Source organism: Mustelus asterias, chromosome 3, assembly GCF_964213995.1.
Source record: "Mustelus asterias chromosome 3, sMusAst1.hap1.1, whole genome shotgun sequence".
In the NCBI taxonomy this organism is placed as follows: Eukaryota; Metazoa; Chordata; class Chondrichthyes; order Carcharhiniformes; family Triakidae; genus Mustelus; species Mustelus asterias.
The window spans coordinates 96,823,014-96,839,710 of record NC_135803.1 but is presented as its reverse complement, the minus strand read 5'-3'; positions in this window follow the sequence as shown (position 1 = coordinate 96,839,710).

Below are 16,697 nucleotides of genomic sequence, written 5' to 3'. Positions count from 1 at the left end.
TCCAGGATTAAATCCTGAATCCAGGATCCCCGCCCAATTTTCCAGCCTATCTACATCCTAATATCCTATCCACCGAGCTGTCCCTCACAGCTACGATGCTTTGTTCATAACCTATTAACTCACCCCCACCCCCCCCCATTCCAGACCATGTGATCTCCAGGGAGAGGCGAAAACCCAGAGTGAAAACCCCAGGGCCAATATGGGGGAAACATAATCTGGGAAATTCCTCTCCGACCCCCTGAGGCAATTGAAACGAGTCCAGGAGATCACACTGGCCCTGATCAGAAAATGCTTCCCAACCCTATTCATTTCCACTTCTGCTTTACGAACACCATCTGAATTCCCTGCCCCCGAGACAAGTTCCCAACTATCCGCAGTCTCGCTCTGTACTGGCACCAGCAAGATGATCATAGAATGAAGCCTTGAAACGAGAAACAAAGAACAATTAGCCCGCGCCGCTCCCTGGTCCAAACTAGACCACTCTTTTGTATCCCTCCATTCCCACTCCGTTCATATAGCTGTCTAGATAAGTCTTAAACATTCCCAGTGTGTCCGCTTCCACCACCTTGCCCGGCAACACATTCCAGGCCCCCACGACCCTCTGTGTAAAATATGTCCTTCTGATATCTGTGTTAAACCTCCCCCCCTTCACCTTGAACCTATGACCCCTCGTGAACGTCACCACCGACCCGGGGAAAAGCTTCCCACCGTTCACCCTATCTATGCCTTTCATAATTTTATACACCTCTATTAAGTCTCCCCTCATCCTCCGTCTTTCCAAGGAGAACAACCCCAGTTTCCCCAATCTCTCCTCATAACCAAGCCCCTCCATACCAGGCAACATCCTGGTAAACCTCCTCTGTACTCTCTCCAAAGCCTCCACGTCCTTCTGGTAGTGTGGCAACCAGAACTGGACGCAGTATTCCAAATGCGGCCGAACCAACGTTCTATACATCTGCAACATCAGACCCCAACTTTTATACTCTTATGCCCCGTCCTATAAAGGCAAGCATGCCATATGCCTTCTTCACCACCTTCTCCACCTGTGACGCCACCTTCAAAGATCTGTGGACTTGCACACCCAGGTCCCTCTGCGTCTCTACACCCTTTATGGTTCTTCCATTTATCGTGTAGCTCCTCCCTACATTATTCCCACCAAAATGCATCACTTCGCATTTATCAGGATTGAACTCCATCTGCCATTTCTTTGCCCAAATTTCCAGCCTATCTATATCCTTCTGTATCCCGATGATGAGTCCAATGAGTTAGATCGTAGGTTGCATCTTTTGTCGTCGTCCGTCGTTGTACTGAGGAGATTAATGTAATTTCTGCTGTTATCGCGTCTAATATCTGATGTATATACATGTATTTAAACTGTCCATGCCCCCCACTTTTTTTTTTCAACACTATCGACAGTGTGGTCAGGAGGACCTGGATATATCGATTGTTGCTTGCGGGTTGTAGTTCTTTAAAACATTCTAATTGTGAACCACTGCCGAGCAAATTTTTGTTCAGACCGATAAATGGAAGAGTCGTAGAGTGGTCGGAAATGAGTTTGTTTAAACTGGCCAGCAAAATCAAGGCGGCCTGTTTTATTCTAGCAGCAGTCACCATTAGCCCTAGGGATTCGAACAGTCGGTCAGTAATGACCTGAAGAGGTGTCCGTTCCATGAGTGTCTTGGAGTTTGAAGGCAGAACGCATCGAGGTGTGCCTAGATTTTAAAGTTTGGCACAGTTGTCTTCATGATTTGTCTTAATTGAAGAAAGATGACCAAAGAGCACGGCTTCGGACTGTGTAGATAACCTGGTTAATTGTACTAGTAGTATACAGATATGGGAATGAGATGGTTGTACTTAACTGTGGACATTCTGTCTGTCTGTCATGGTGGACCTGCAGGTTGAGGGATTTTAAGTGGGTGTTTCCATCAGAGATTCTTGTACCTTGCATTGTCTGCATTGTAGGCTGAATTTCATCATTTGGAACACCTTAGATTCCTTCAATCAGCATTTCCGTTAACTAACAAATTGCTCAACAGAGACTCATCCTCTGAATCATTTGTCTCATGGAACTCCATCATTACCTCCTCACCTGGCCTCCATACCAGTGTCTGTTGGTTGGACTGCACTGTGGGATCTGTGTTTGGATCTAGCTTCGGGGGTCCTTTATCCTCAGCTCCCATTCTAATCAATCTATCCGGTCCCTTACCCAGGTGGGGGATGCAGCATTGGGTGTCTCCATCAATAACCCGGTGTCGTTTAGTCAGGGCCTCACTGTTGGGTCTGGGGCTAGTAAGGTTTATGGGGGAATCCATAATGCTGCGAGGGCCGATATCTAGTGAGCCGCGCCAGTCTTCTAGAGTGCGCAAGTCTCCATTATGTCTGAGTTGATCAGCAACCCCTAGGGGCACTTCAGGTGTGGATGAGGCTCTGGGTTGTAGTGTGGTAAGGGTAAGGGTCTGGTCTGAACCCGAAAGTGGATGAGAAGGTGTCTGAGGAAATACGTTTCCTGGGTGAGGCCATTCTCCTAGTGTCATCCTCCCCTATCTCCAATGTGAGATGGTAGAAACGATCATTGTGAGTCCCGTAAGCTTTCAGTTGATGGACGTAGAACCAACCGGTTTTCCCGTTGGTGGTCAGGACCTTATACACTGAGGAGTTTATTTTGTCGGTGACGGTGTGCAGGCCAGCATAGCTTGGGGACATAAAGGATTGGGGCTGTAGAGGGAAATCATTACCTGCTGGCCAACTGTATATTGTACGTGGCTTACCCATTCATCGAAATATGCCTTGCTCAGTTTTTTAACTCCTAATCGGACAACTGCGGCTAACTGGGCTGCTTTAATGTTTTCAGTTATTTGCTGGACGGCTTTCTCGTGGGTGAGCGCTGTAATAGCAGGCTCAGTTAAATCAAACCCCAATAAATATTCAATTCCCCTCATAGGTTGGCCAGTCATTAATGTGTGGGGGGTGAACCCAGTAGAACTGGAAACGGTGTTGTAGTACCATCATGAGGGCAAAGGGAAGTAATCCCATGTTGTGTTGTTTTGCTGCACCGTCTTCCTAATGATCCCTTTTAGAGTTTGGTTCATGCACTCTGCGATTCCACTGGATTGTGGAATATTATGCATCATCCGCCTGGTGAAATGTGTCCCTTGGTCGGACTCTGTGCTGCGGGGAAAACCCCATCGTGTAAACACCTGCTGGGCTAATATCTTTGCGGTGGCCTTACCTTAGCTGTGTTGGATCTAGTGGGGAATGCCTCAACCCATTTGGTGAAAGTGTCTATTATTACCAGGACGTATTTAAATCCAGTCCTACATGGCAGTAGTGGGCCAATATAATCAATTTGGAGGTTGGTCCAGGGGCCTTCTACTAGGCATGTGTGCCTTAGCTTTGCTTTTTAGACATACCTATCGGGGTTGTTCTGGGCACAAATTAAACAATTGTCGATATAATGGGCGACGTCATCGTGCAGTTCGGGCCACCAACATAATTCTTTTAATTGCTCGATTGTTGTCTCTATGCCCTGATGGCCATGTCTGTCATGGTACTGGTAGATGAGCTGATTTCTGTCCTGGGTAGGGACTACGTATGTGCCTGCCTTTAATATCAAACCATCTTGAATCTGTATTTTGTCCTTCCATTTCTCATATAGGGCTGGGTAGACTCCTTCTAAAAATTGTTTTAGGGAACTATCAGTGCGCTGCGCTTGGACCGGGTCGGCTGTTAGTTTGGCAGATGGCCACAGCGTTTACTTGCTCTCCTACAGGTGGCTGCCAAAACTGTCCTGTACGGGCACCGGCCTTAGCTAATGCATCTGCCTTACAGTTGCCAGGTGGGGAGGTCCTGTGGTGGCTTCTAACTTTAATAATTCCATATGTATGCCCTTCAGTGGCCTGCAGAACGTATTCTAAGGGGGCTGACGGTAGGGGCTTTCCGTCTGCAGAGACGAAGCCTCTGGCTTTCCATAATGGTAGGAACTCAGTCAGGCTGTTGTGCACGTACATGCTATCGGAGTGTATGTTGGTGGGGGTTGGAAATAGGTCTGGGTGACTCACTACGTATGCGACTGCTGCTAGTTCGGCAGCTTGAGCACTCAAATGGCTGGTAGTTTGAGAGTGAGTTCTATTAGTGGCTGTCCCTGCTGACATTCCACATCTTGTGATTCTGGTCCCATCCTCTATGGTGGATGAACCGTCTACATGAATTGTCATGGCTGAGTCTGTCCATTAAGTGATTACCCTGTTTTGTCCCTGATCATGTCTCCTGTTGTTTCGGGATAAACTGACCTGTGGGGTCCTTTGTGGCTATAACCTGATACTCATGCGGTCTACCATGTCTGTCTTGTAATAATTCTGCCACATTGGTCAGTGGCTACAACCTCTAAGGCGCATGGTAGATCTGGGTCGGGGACTAGTAAGGCTGGTGCTGTGGCGAGGGCGCGCTTTAAATCGGTTACTGCAGCTGTGTGCTGCGCAGTCCACTTCCATGTTGCGTTTTTCTTTAGCAATTTGGACAGTGGGGCTCCTTTGGTGGCGAAGCCGTCTATATGGTTCCGACAGTACCCTACTAGACCTAGGAAAGATGAGAGGGCACTCGCATCTCGGGGCAGTGGGAGGTGCACTATGGAGTCTATACTTTTTTTGTCCGATCTCCCTCTTTCCATGGGTAATCACTACCTAGGTATATAACCTTGGGTTACAAAGCTTGGGTCTTTTTCGGGTTGACTTTGCCGCCTAATGAGTGGAGCAGTGCGAGTAATTCATCCAGCAATGTTATATGCTCCTCTTTGGTGTTAGTCTGTAACAATAAATCATCTACATATTGGACCAAGCACTCGGGTTGGGAAAACTTTTCTAGTCTGGTAGCCAGTCGTCGCCTGTGGAAGATGGACAGGGAATTATGGAAACCCTGTGGTAGGCAAGTCCAAGTGTATTGCTGTCCCTGGAAGGTGAAGGCGAACTTGTACTGGCAAGACAGATTTAAAGGGATTGACCAGAAACCGTTACTGATATCCAGTACCGTGAAAAACTTTGCCTGGGCTCCCTGTCTCACATGGTGACGGGGTTTGTGGCTACAGTGGGAGCCGTGAGTGGGGTAACCTTATTTAATTGCTGATTGATCATTAACCTCCATGATCCATCTGCCTTTTTCACAGGCCATATCGATGCATTGTTTGTGGATGACACCTGTCTCAACACCATCAATTACTATGGCCACCTCCCCCTCTGTCTGTCGGGGGAAACCGTATTGTGTCTCTGGTTTAGAACATAGAACATTACAGCGCAGTACAGGCCCTTCAACCCTCGATGTTGTGCCGACCAGTGAAACCAATCTAAAGCCCAACTAACCTACACTATTCCAATATCATCCATATGTTTACCCAATGACCATTTAAATGCCCTTAATGTTGGCGAGTCCACTACTGCTGCAGGCAGGGCATTCCACGCGCTTATGAGTGAAGGACCTACCTCTGACATCTGTCCTATATCTATCACCTCAATTTAAAGCTATGTCCCCTCGCGCTAGCCATCAGCATCCGAGGAAAAAGGCTCTCACTATCCACCCTATCTAATCCTCTGATCATCTTGCATGCCTCTATTAAGTCACCTCTTAACCTTCTCTCTAACGAAAACAACCTCAAGTCCCTCAGCCTTTCTTCATAAGACCTTCCCACCATAACCGGCAACATCCTGGTAAATCTCCTCTGCACCCTTTCCAATGCTTCCACATCCTTCCTATAATGCGGCGACCAGAATTGTATGGAATACTCCCAAGTGCGGCCGCACCAGAGTTTTGTACAGCTGCAACATGACCTCCTGGCTCTGAAACCCAATCCCTCTACCAATAAAAGCTAACACTCTGTACGCCTTCTTAACAACCCTATCAACCTGGGTGCCAACTTTCAGGAATCTATGCACATGGACACCAAGATCTCTCTGCTCATCCACACTACCAAGTATCTTAGCATTCCTGTTACTCCTTCCAAAGTGAATCACCTCACACTTTTCCGCATTAAACTCCATTTGCCACCTCTCAGCTCAGCTCTGCAGCTTATCTATATCCCTCTGTAACCTGCAACATCCTTCCGCACTGTCCACAACTCCACTGACTTTAGTGTCATCCGCAAATTTACTAACCTATCCTTCTATGCCCTCATCCAGGTCATTTATAAAAATGACAAACAGCAGTGGCCCCAAAACAGATCCTTGCGGTACACCACGAGTAACTGAACTCCAGGATGAACATTTCCCATCAACCACCACCCTCTGTCTTCTTACAGCCAGCCAATTCCTGATCCAAACCGCTAAATCACCCTCAATCTCATGCGTCTGTATTTTCTGCAATAGCTTACCATGGGGAACCTTATCAAACGCTTTACTGAAATCCATATACACCACATCAACTGCTTTACCCTCATCCACCTCTTTGGTCACCTTCTCAAAGAACTCAATAAGGTTTGTGAGGCACGACCTACCCTTCACAAAACCGTGCTGACTATCCCTAATCAAATTATTCCTTTCTAGATGATTATAAATCCTATCTCTTATAATCCTTTCCAAAACTTTGCCCACAACAGAAGTAAGGCTCACTGGTCTATAATTACCAGGGTTGTCCCTACTCCCCTTCTTGAACAAGGGGACAACATTTGCTATCCTCCAGTCTTCTGGCACTATTCCTGTAGACAATGACGACATAAAGATCAAAGCCAAAGGCTCTGCAATCTCCTCCCTAGCCTCCCAGAGAATCCTAGGATAAATCCCATCTAGCCCAGGGGACTTATCTATTTTCACACTTTCCAGAATTGCTAACACCTCCTCCTTATTAACCTCAATCCCGTCTAGTCCAATAGCCTGTATTTCAGTATTCTCCTCAACAACATTGTCTTTTTCCTGTGTGAATACTGATGAAAAATATTCATTTAGCGCCTCTCCTATCTCTTCAGACTCCACGCACAACTTCCCACTACTGTCCTTGACTGGCCCTAATCTTACCCTAGTCATTATTTTATTCCTGACATACCTATAGAAAGCTTTAGGGTTTTCCTTGATTCTACCTGCCAAAGAATCCTCATGTCCCCTCCTAGCTCTTAACTCTCTCTTTAGGTCCTTCCTGGCTAACTTGTAACTCTCAAGCGCCCTAACTGAGCCTTCACGTCTCATCTTTACATAAGTCTCCTTCTTCCCCTTCACAAGAGATTCAACTTCTTTAGTAAACCACAGTTCCCTCGCTCGACCACTTCCTCCCTGCCTGACAGGTACATACTTATCAAGGACACGCAGTAGCTGTTCCTTGAACAAGCTCCACATTTCAATTGTGCCCATCCCCTGCAGTTTCCTTCCCCAACCTATGAATCCTAAATCTCGCCTAATCGCATCATAATTTCTTTCCCCCAGCTATAACTCCTGCCCTTCGGTATATACCTATCCCTTTCCATCGCTAAAGTAAACTTAGCCGAATTGTGGTCATTATCACCAAAGTGCTCACCTACCTCCAAATCTAACACCTAGTGTGGCCTCTTGTTGGCCTATCTACATACTGTGTCAGGAAACCCTCCTGCACACATTGGACAAAAACTGATCCTTCTAAAGTACTCGAACTATAGCTTTTCCAGTCAATATTTGTGTAACCCCCTGCTGACCACTATATGGGGCTACTATTTAAATATTCAATCAACAGGATCCCGAATTCCTAGCGGTTGATGTTGATTTGGCTAATTTCCTGTTTACCCATAAATGTCAGTACTGTAATCGGAATAACAAAAATAAATTTAATAACAAATATAAGAATCCCAAATCGAAGATCTTCCCACCAGTTTCAACCCTAAAAAAAAATGTTCAAAACATCACCAAGATCTATAACCGTTGGGGCCCATCCGTTGGTGCACACATGGGGAACCTCGTCCTCAGTAACACACTTGTAGATACTGTTCCAGTTGGATTGTATAGTCCCCACCAATTACTCACGACACACACACAGTCCAGAAGAGAGACACGTGTGGAAGATGATGCCGCAGGAGGCAGAGGTGCCTCGAGCTATCCGTGCAGCAACGTAGGTCCAGTGCGCTGAATGCTGTCCTCCTCGGCAGTAATGAAAAGAACAGGCAGGAGAACGCCTGGTTGCTACTCACTCCAAACCGAATTTTCACTGCCTGGGAAAAGCTCCTCTTCAAAACGTGGCTATCCCTCTCTGCACACTCCCTGGCCCCTTTTTTGTTTCTCGCCCCCAGAGCAATCCGATTGGCCCAGCCCACATCATTCAACAAACAGCATCCTGTTCAGCAAACAGGACACTGAAACCCACAAGGGACAAAGAACACTTGTAAATGTCTTCCCCACAAATCCCCATTTTTCTCAGTCCCTTACATTTGTAAAGTTAAAGTCCCCCATAACAACTACCCTGTTACTTTCGCTCCTGATGTGGAGATGCTGGCGTTGGACTACTTTCGCTCCTATCCAGAATCATCTTTGCAATCCTTTCCTCTACATCTCTGGAACTTTTCGGAGGCCTATAGAAAACTCCCAACAGTGTGACCTCTGCTTTCCTGTTTCTAACCTCAGCCCATACTACCTCAGTAGACGAGTGCTCATCAAACATCCTTTCTACCACCTTTAGAGTGTGAGAGTGTGTGTGTGTGAGAGAGAGTGTGTGTGAGAGAGAGTGTGGACTAACAATGCCACACCTCCACCTCTTTTACCACCTTCCCTGCTCTTACTGAAACATCTAAACCCTGGAACCTGCAACAACCATTCCTGTCCCTGCTCTATACATGTCTCCGAGATGGCCAGAACATCGAAGTTCCAGGTACCAACCCATGCTGCAAGTTCACCCATCTTATTCCGGATGCTCCTACCATCTTCCTGCCTGCCAGTACACTCCTGCGACCTTGAAACCTTATCCATGACCTGACTACTCTCAACCTCCTCTACACTGAAGCTACAATTCAGGTTCCCACCCCCCTGCTGAATTAGTTTAAACTCTCTGGAAGAGCATTAGCAAATTTACCCCCCAGGATATTGGTACCCCTCTGGTTCAGGTGTGGACCATCCCATTTGTAGAGGTCCCACCTACCCCAGAATGAGCCCCAATTATCCAGGTATCTGAAACCCTCCCTCCTGCACCATCCTTGTAGCCACGTGTTCAACTTCTCTCTCTCCCTATTTCTCTCCTCACTATCACGTGGCACAGGTAACAAACCAGAGATAACTGTTTGTTCTAGCCCTAAGCTTCCACCCTAACTCCCTGATTTTCTGCCTTATATCCCCATCCGTTTTCCTGCCTATGTGAACCACGACTTGGGGCTGGTCCCCCTCCCCCTGAAGGATCCCGAAAACACGATCCGAGACATCATGGACCCTGGCACCTGGGAGGCAACACACCAACCGCGAGTCCCTCTCGCTCCCACAGAATCTCCTATCTGTCCCCCTAACTATGGAGTCCCCAATAACTAATGCTCTACTTCTCTCCCCCCTTTCCTTCTGAGCAACAAGGACAGACTCTGTGCCAGAGACCTGTACCCCATGGCTTACCCCTGTTAAGTCCCCCCCCCCCCCCCCCCCCCAACAGTATCCAAAACGGAATACTTGTTGTCCAGGGGATTGCTGCTCTGACTGTTTTTTACCCCTTCTAGCTGTCACCCATGTATCATCATTTCGAGGAGTAGCTACCTCCCTGTAGCTGCCTCTGCCTCCCGAATGATCCTGAGTTCATCCAGTTCCAGCTCCAGATCCCTAACACGGTCTTCAAGGAGCTAGAATTGGGTGCACTTCCTGCAGGTGTACTCAGCCGGGACACTAATGGTGTCCCTCACCCCAAACATCCCCCAGGAGGAACATTGCACTGTCTGCACTTGCATCCCTGCTAACTTCCCTTACTAAGAACAAAAGAGAGAGGAAAAAAAAGCTTACCTGCTCTCACTCAGAGTCTTTTTTTTTAGGTTAGAGGAGGGGGGAGAGTGGGAGACATTACACGTGTAGAGTCTCGGGTTTCCTCCCCGTTCAAATTTATTGGGCAAAAAACCTTCCCAGGCCTCAACGCGGCCTACTTCCTGTTTCCTGCTGCACTGGGGGGGAAAAAAACAAGAAAAAGTAAGGTAAAAAGTCAAACTCTCTTACCCTCAGCTCTCCTCACTCGAATTGCTCACTCTCTGCTTGCTCTGGTTGAACAATGAGCTTCAGGTCCGGCCCTTCAAGTAACACGTCCCTGGGTATCTGGCCACAATCATGCTTATGCTGCGCAAACACCCCATTGTTTCTTTGAAGCACCTCCCTGATGGCCGGATCACTACTAATCGTTAAGGGATCAAACCAGAATTCCCCTATTATGTTAACCCTATTAGCATATGTCCCAACTGGAATGATTGGCGCTCTGCTAATTGTAGCCATCTGCCAAATGCAACGATTAGCGGGATCAAATGAAAGATTACACGAATAAATGTAATCGGACCCAAGGATGTGTTCAACGTTTGAGGGGGGGGGGGGGGGGGAAGGTCAACTGACACCACCGCATGATCACATGCCATGTTGCCTACGTGAATCTGTTCAGGGGCTGTAATGCGTCCCACCTGCATGTGTCCTGTGAATCCACTGAGTGTAATTGTGCCCGTAGTTGGCCAAGTTCGGGAGTCTCCGGTATCCCAAATGAATTCTACGAGGTGGCCTCTTACCTCGCCGTTAACTAGGGGTCTCCCTACGCTATTCCACCTGGTGCTACAGACCCGGGTTGGGGAGGCCGGACACGATCATAGGCGGGGACAGTTGGATATAGTGGTGGGCTAGCGCTCACAGTATGCATGGGGTGACCGGGACCTTCTATTGGTGCTAGGCGGTGCTGTGTCTTGTACCTAGGAGCTGGTGTCCTGGTGGTCTCGGAGACCGTGTATATGGTGGTGAGGATCTCCTACTAATCTTGGACGAAGTGTTCTGGCTGCCCACAATTGAAACATGTCCCTCTATCTCTCCCCGGGGCTGCTGCGTAAGGTGGAGCAGTACCCCTCTGGTGTTGGGATCCCCTCTACCCTCGTTTCTCCATACTGGACCCTGGCTAGTCCTCATTGGAAGCATTCTCACCTCCCTCTCTGACCGTGACGGGGGTCCCTGAACATCCTGTTCCCAGATTAGAGCTAACCATCGGAGAACCCATGCTTCATTGTGTGTGGTCTCTGCGGGGTCAAAATTAGTGCAGGCTTTCTTGCCTTCCTCTCGTGTGCGAGACTAATGTCCTTGCCCATTTGGATGAATCGACCTCATTTAATCTAGCCCGATCTAATTCCCCATACACTCCTGTGAAGTGGATCCAGAAACTACTGGCAAAGGCAGTCGGATGTTCCCCTTCCCTCTTTCTACATTTTATTTAAGCCATCTACAGGATCCCCTACCGCGGTCAATATCGCTTCTTCGATCTCGTTTAAGGTACCTTCCCCAACATTTTGAGGGGCTGGCAGGGCAGACCATACAGACTTAAGCACATGACTATCAGTTTCACTTCTTTCCTTTCACCTAGCCCATGCATTATCTTTTGCTGGCTAACATCCTCAAAGAAACTAGGTCAGCCGATGGCTCAAAGATTATGATTTTATTTGTGATTTCAGTCAATTGTGCCACTGTGAACGGGGTCGTGTATGTAACAGCTGGGCCCTGAGACTCCTACCTGACATTCAGTTGTCACTGGGTGCATGGGTACTGGAGGTGAATCTGGGGGCGCGGTGGGTATGAATTCCCCTGGGAAAGATGGTGGTGGACCCCAATCCTTGGTTCGTGTATCGTACAACTCTCCCCAATCTGCATCCTCTATCTCCTCTTCCTCTACTGTCCCAAAGGCACACACAAATCTTGTTTTGAACTGATAATAGGGATTCCAGCCGTTCAATTTCTCGCTGGCATTTGGAGTGGTCAGCGGGTTGCCTGTCTCTGTTCTTTACTGGCTTGATGTAGTGCTTTTATTACCACCTGCAGATCAGTGCACTTAGCTTCCAATCGTGTTACCGCCCGCTCAGCTTCACCTTTGGCCAAGACCGTGCGCTGGGCGTCTTGGTAGGCCCTCATACTTGGTTTGAAAATTGCCCAGATGTAATAGATTTGCCTGGTTGGTTGTCTTTAATTCATCTACCTTTCTGTTCCTTTCGGCTCTTATTTGTTCTATCCTCTCCTGCTGCTGTTCCTTTAGTTTCTTGATTTCCTCCTGTGCCTGCTTCGATTCCTCCAGTTCCTTATGAACTGTGTTTAATTCCTTTTCTGTTCCTAGAACCTGTCCTAAGCATCACAATGGCAGTCGCTTTCTCACATTTGACTGACCGTTTTCCCTGAACTTTATTCAGCTTCTCCCAATGTTTCTGTCCTAGGGATCCCCGTTCCATCTCAGTATTAGCACAAAATTCTGCCCATTAGGGCCACCCTTAATATATTCCCAGATTTTTGTTTCCCATATGGGTCACTTCTCTGTCTCTGTGCTGTTTCCTGCCATTCTATATTTTTGATGACAAGGGGTAAGGAGTTGATCGGACTGCGGGTACGGCTTTGGGCTATGTTCCGATCCTAATCCCTCCGGATTCTAATGTAAACCTACAGAGTTTACCCTATCCTCCTTGTTAGTAACAACACATGCACAATAACAATTCCCGAAAGGAGTAATTTGTCCAAATAAGGAGTTTACACCTGTTGGCTCTGAGTTTTAAATAATCCTTCAATATAGACCTTTCATTCCCTTCTAATTACTTGAAATCCTCACCATCACGTGGGGCATTTGTCGTCTTAATTTAGGCTCAGGCTAAATCTCAAGGACTATTAGGTTCTGTGGGATTCAATATCGGAGCAACAAAGTTACTTCTTGTTGATGTCCCGCCTGGGGTGCCAATTTGTTGTGCCTTCCGCATAGTCTGTTTTAACCCTTATACATTGGACAAAGAATTGCGAGTAGACTTCTTGTTAGCACAACAATATTTATTTAAACACATGATCAATAATCACCCAACCAACAATAAGTTACAGAAATACTAAAGTTCAAGTCCAATACTAGATCTTGACTTACCTTTTGCGTGACTGGCAAGTACCCAGGCAGATATTGGCCTTTATCTGTGCGTTGTTCGTTGTAGTCTTCTGCGTAGTCTGGTCCTTTGGTCTGGTCTGACACTGTGGCTCTGGTCTTCCTTCCTTCTCGGGTGTGGTGGCTCTCCTTGTGCTGGTTGTTGCTGGCGATGGTCACCGTTGTCGTAACCCGTTCGTGGGGTCAGAGAGATTCTTAGTTGCGCAGCACCCTTTATACCCCGTTGGTTTTCATGCCCCTTTTTGCCATTGCCAATCAATCGATCAATTTTTGATCACCCTGATTGATAAAGTCCAATCGGGTGCTGCCACACCAATCCATGGGTGTGTCCCCAACAGCCATGTCTGTAGGTGCTGGGTGCATGTAGGACACACACCTCCCTCCCAAATAAGGGGTTAAAGTGCCCCCATGTCTGGTTGTGTCTTAACGTGTTTATGGGTTCCTTCACTGTCACTGGGTCAAAATCCCGGAACTCCCTTCCTAATAGTCCCACGTCTACTTGCCTGTGCCTGGATCTTAATGATCAGGTACTCAAGAATAGCAGTCAAGAAGTGTCACCCAGGACAAGCTCACATGCATACTCCACATCCTGCAGCCCACCATCTGCAACGACGAGCTCAACTACCTCTTGAGTACGACTAGGGTGGATTCTGCCCAATATCCAGGGTGCTGCTGTCCATGAAAACCGGACGTTCGGCTGAAGGGGCAGGATCAGAAAAAGGTAAACACCTATTGTGATTATTTTTAAAAAGAAAATCTACTACCAGATGCATGGCTGAAAAACGACAATCTTGTGCTACAGCTCTATCTGCACTTTTCCAGTCCAAATGTATTTACTTTTTAATGAGCAGCAAATCAAACCAGGTTTTATTGGCTCGAAGAGTAAGATTCTTGGTCAGTAAAACACAAAGGAAAATTAAAGATGCCATGCAGATCAGAGTTCAGATAAAGAATATACTAAAGTCCTCGGCTTGTTCATGAGCGGTAGATGGTGGTAAGTTATGGCTATTAGATGATTTTAGCAGAACTCTGCAGCTGACTTTTTGCTCCTCCTCAGAGGGAGATGACATTTGTTTCTGCACGTTTGACCAAATACACTGTTTACTCCTGATGCTGTCTGTCTCTGCTAAAATGCACTAGCCTCCAGCAAGAGAGATCGTACTTTTCTCCGGCAGTTCTTGCTTCTCTCTTTATCTAAAACACTTGTTTTCAGCAAGAGGAAGAGGTGTCTATTGTTTCTTCACCATTCTTGTATGTGCCTGCAAGCTATTATAATGTATAGGTGCTCAGCAGAGCAAAGGTTAACTTTGGACTTGAGAATAACACAGCCCGTGGTATGATGTATAGAGTCACATGGTAATAGACTTAAAGTCCAGAAGGAAGGAACCTCCATGGGCGCAGCACCATGGTATGGCAATAAGTTGTGATCTTTATATAGTTAAAGAATTAACATGCAATCTCAAAATCTCATTAGTGCGACACCAAACGACCTCATAACACAATTCTGTTTTTCAGATCCAATTTTTAAACTAATTTCTCTGTATTCCCGGTAGGGAACGCTATAGATATATCTGAATCCAAAGTCCATTTTGCTTTCATCCCAGAAACCTGTTTAAACACAGATATAAATCATCTGGAGTTCGTTTTGGGATGTACCTGGCTGGGGAGAGGTCAGTTTCCATTGTCTTCTCAAGCACTGATTTTAAAGTCCTCTTAGGACCAGACTGTCAGCATAATCTTTACTGTACAGTATCAGCCTTTTGGAAATTTTGTACTACATTGACAGTTGAGAATATAGGGAATTTGGATTGAAACCTCTCTACCATGTACATCCAATTGTAACGATCTTGAAAAGTCATCCTTGTTGCTGAGGGATCTGCATTAGTTGGCTGTGTTTAACTTGACACACAAACTGAATTGCAATATTAATGGGGATTTAATTAAAACATGAGTTTTAATGCAACCACAACATCTAAATCGATGAATGTCCAAGATGGCTGCCATAGGAGGATGAAAAACCTGTAATGATGCTGCTCCAACAATCTTGTCGAAATCCTATTCGGCACGTATTTTGTCTTTACCAGGTTTATAAACGCTGGGACAGTCTAAGGCATTTCATCGTCGTCTCCATCCCAAGGAGAATTTATTTGGAAGCTGCAGCTTTGACAGTATCAAGAGTGGATCATTCTGCCAAGTGGAATCTTCTGAAAAGAGCTCAGTGCAGCTGAATTTCAACTTAAAACAAAATTGCTCTCTTCCTGAGCATTGTTAAAACATGAAGCGGCTCTTATAGTGTGGGTTTACTGGTAGTCTGAGAGCAGCCTCTTAGATTGGCTGACAGCTCTCAGGTGGGACTTACCTCCAGGGAGTGATGGAAGTCCTGCCTATTGCCAATCAATGCTTGATTGAGCGCAAAATGGTAGTGAGCATAGCAGTCAGTTGGTGAAGACCGGTTACACGCTGACCCCCAGCGCTCCATTCAGGCCGCTGTCTTTTCATAAAGTTAATGCAGTGGAATATTTCTTCACCAATAGTTTTGCTTTGCAAAGGGTCACACAGCTGCTGGACCTCCTCAAACTTATCAAAGATGTAATGCGCAAATGCAAGTTCCGACACATCAGTCGACTCATCTAGCTGTAATGAATATGCATCGCAAGACTTCAGTTGAGAAACTAGCTTGTTCTCAATGTGACAGCAGCAAGATCTTGAATTTGTCGGTTAACGTTATTTGATTGCTGTGGTGCCTCAAGTTTTTCTTACCAGCGTGCACTAAATGATGCTTTTAGCTGAAGGCCTGATCGGGTTATCTCCACATCGTGTGGGTTTCTTCCGTTAGTGCAACTTCAAACCTGCCAAGACTAATAATGAAAACGCAACAGAGGCATCTTACAAAGTGAATTGTTTTTTCCTTAAGAAATTTGTGCCTTTGTCTTGATATTCGGTTTGTTTTGTTTCTAAGTGCCTTTGCAGTTAATCAGGTACCGTAGAATTGTTGGATAATATTTTGTAGCACACAATGTACTCTGCTTAAGGGGAATATATTTGTCAAAAGTGCACAAATCCAAGAGACCAATAGTACTCATCATATTAACGATTTTTATTTCCTGCCGTTGGTTGCTTCAGTTGATTTGGGCAGCAAGCGGCTCATTCTGGAAAAATCATTCCCTGATTGTTACGCAGTAACAAGAAGAGGGTGCCGGAAAAACTCCGCAGTTCTTGCAGCATCTGTTAGGGGAGGAAGCAGAGTCAGAACCAAAGGAAGGGAGAATTTTAAGAGATTGCAATGGAAGGTAGGTTTAAGATGGAGAAGAAAGGTCATATATTTAAATATATCTACAGTTGTTGAACTCAATGTTGAGTCCTGAGGGCTGTAACGGACCCAACCAAAAGATAAGATGCCACTCCTCTAGTTTACATCGGGCTTCATTGGAACATTGCAGCTGGCCAAGGACAGACAAGTGGGCATGAGAGCAAGGTGTTGAGTTAAAATGGCAAGCAACAGGAACGTTGGGGTCATATTTGCTGACTGATGGTGTTCCACAAAGTGGTCACCCAGTCTGTGTTTAGTCTCCCGAATGTAAAGAAGGCTGCATTGGGAGCAGCAAATACAATAGACCAAATTGAAGGAAGTGCAAGTGAAATGTTGCTTAACCTGA